This window comes from Nelumbo nucifera, chromosome 2, assembly GCF_055504915.1.
Source record: "Nelumbo nucifera cultivar China Antique chromosome 2, China Antique-T2T, whole genome shotgun sequence".
Taxonomy (NCBI): domain Eukaryota; kingdom Viridiplantae; phylum Streptophyta; class Magnoliopsida; order Proteales; family Nelumbonaceae; genus Nelumbo; species Nelumbo nucifera.
In genome coordinates this window covers 90,965,021-90,967,649 of record NC_142650.1, presented here as the reverse complement: position 1 = coordinate 90,967,649, position 2,629 = coordinate 90,965,021, and the positions used below count along the sequence as shown (strand labels likewise).

General features: G+C 41.3%; 2 non-coding genes across 2 annotated transcripts; both read right to left on the bottom strand.

Annotated features, from left to right (window-relative positions):
- Positions 1–1,023: 1,023 nt before the first annotated feature.
- On the bottom strand, positions 1,024–1,096 carry TRNAF-GAA (transfer RNA phenylalanine (anticodon GAA)). Its single transcript has one exon. It is a non-coding gene; the product is annotated as a tRNA-Phe (tRNA).
- A 5-nt stretch (positions 1,097–1,101) lies between these two features.
- On the bottom strand, positions 1,102–1,175 carry TRNAV-AAC (transfer RNA valine (anticodon AAC)). The gene has a single exon. It is a non-coding gene; the product is annotated as a tRNA-Val (tRNA).
- Between the last annotated feature and the right edge of the window lie 1,454 nt (positions 1,176–2,629).

Here is a 2,629-nt window from a genome sequence, read left to right as displayed (position 1 = left end):
AATAAGGCGCAAAGACCGGCCTACGTGCACGACTTCCTCCGAGGACTTTGGACCGGTTAGGCACATCTTCCTAGAGGTCTCAAATGCGATGGGTGAAGCCCACGCCAAACAATGCTTATATATAAGGGCCTTAACCCCCAACCTCAGAAGGTATGCACAATTTAGCTCTCATAACTCTCTAGCTCTCTAAAAATCTCCGCATGCGCTGACTTAAGAATCGGAGTGCCCACCCCGGGTAAAGTAACCCGTGCACTCTGACATTGTTTCCTTGCAGGTCGCCTCAATAAACTATACAGCTCGTCACTGTTCAGCCAAGAATCCAAGCCACCTTCCAACTAGGAACCGCTCAGTTGGGCATCCGAGACACCTTCCATGTAGGAACTATTCAGTTAGGCATCCGAGCCACCTTCCAGCAGCTACGAATTGTCCAGCGTGGCGTCTAAAGTGCCATCCAATAGGGAGTTGTCGAAATGTGCATCATCACGAAGCATACAAATAAAAATATATGATTAATTAAGCAAAATAACAATAAAGAAAGTGACCTATAGGCATGAACCAACACAAAAGAAATTATTTATTTATTTATTTTATTATATTTCCTTTTTCCTATTCTAATAATATTTTTTTTACCTATTTGTTCACACTTTTTACTTTTCGTTGCTATATTTTCATTTTTATTATTTTTTAATCATTTCCTCTGAAGGAGCCCTATTTCTATCTTTTTGTTAAATATTTTTTTACCTTGTTAGGATTCAATGTGGAGTATTTGGACTTCATAAAATGGATCAATTCTTTTCTTTTGGATTAGAAATCACAAGGTTTTTTTTAATAACGTAAGGGAAATCACAAGGCTTCTCCTTTGCTTGCCAACCAGTCCGCTGCAGCATTGCCCTTTGCTTGTCATGGTTTTGAGAGGCTTCAACTGAAACCGGGGAAACCAAGGATGATTCGATGCTTCCGAAACTCTGCTATTTGCTGACCCGAAAACCAAATTGATCGAAAAGAATTTATAAAAGATGATGATGCGGTGAGCGTGGATCGAACACGCGACCTTCAGATCTTCAGTCTGACGCTCTCCCAACTGAGCTATCCCCGCAACAGTGGCGTCGCCCGGACTCGAACCGGAGACCTTCAGTGTGTTAGACTGACGTGATAACCAACTACACCACGACACCGTTATAAGGAACCCGACAACCAACAACTAAAGTAGCATTGCATCAAGAAACAACACGAACTAATGTTTTCAACCATTAACCACTAACCATTGTGCTTTTCGTAGTTTTCAACTAACACGAACTAATGTTTGGGAAGGGTGTAGAGGTAGAGCGTTTCAAAGCAATTGAACCAGGTAAATCGAATCTTCAGCTGAACTATACTCTCCCCAAGAAGGGCTGTCCCCTTCAACCTCTTTGAATAGTTTATGGGGAGTGCAGAGTGCTTCAAATCAGCTGAACAGACTTAGTAGAATCCTCAGATGTACCAATATATTCCAAATTCAAACAGGTTGGGGTTAGAACTCAATAAAATAACATCCAAGATGGTGGATCATGCTTTATATGCTAATTTAAATTGTTATGGCAGTTTGGTCAGTCCATTTTTAGAACATTGAGAATCTTTTCTCCTGTGTGGATGTGTAACTATCAACTGACATTGTAGTTCTTCTAATTAAACAATGTTTCCGAATCGCCGTTGACTCGGGCGGTCACACCGTTCGGCCCGGGAACCGTCCAGGCAACCGGTTCCATTTTACCTAAAACCCGAAATCTGGTCAAAAACCATTGACCCGTTCAACGGTTCTTGACCATTTTTTATTTTTTAATTTTTTTAATTTTGACATCAGAACGGACCATCCGTTCGAACTGGACGGTCGGACCATTGACCCGAAAACCGGTGCCCAAAATGGTTCCATTTCTGGGTCGTTTTTTAAAACGTTGTAATTAGAGCCATTGTGCACTAAAGCTACGTTTGTTTTAAAGGAAAAAATAGGGAAGATCAGCGCACTCGGTTTTGCAACAATTTTTCTAACGCAACTGCACTATTAATGGATGACAACGGGACAAATAATTGCAAATTTTGCATCAAGTAAGAGTGTAAATTGTTAGACAATGTATGGCATTAACTCCAATCAGAATGATGTACATTATGATATTTAATGTAAATGAATAAAGTACATATTTGATTCATGTTGTTATGGTGTGTTTCTGTGTAATACCCTTAAATTGGACACATATGAGACTCGTGTTAGTTTAGAATTTTCATAGCCATTAGATAGATCTGGGGAGATTCATCCTGCCAAGGCTGACACTGATGTGCCGCCAAGTTGGTTGGGGTGGCTTGTCTCAGCTGCTAGGGTGAGACCTGAGGTACATGCAGTGTGGGTTTTCTTGAAACCCTGAACCGGACTAGAATTCCAATATTGCCCTGGACCTTGGAGATAGATGGATAAAACTGGAATGTTACACCTGACCCCTAGACTCGATTATGATACTACACTAGGTGTTGGATTGGGCTTTCTTTGATATGCCATTCGGTGAGATCCTTAGAGGGGGTCAAAACCTGGGTATGTTGGGACAGTCCGAGAATTCATCTGAGTGGGTGATCATAGTGATAGGATCAGCCCCTTTGTCGG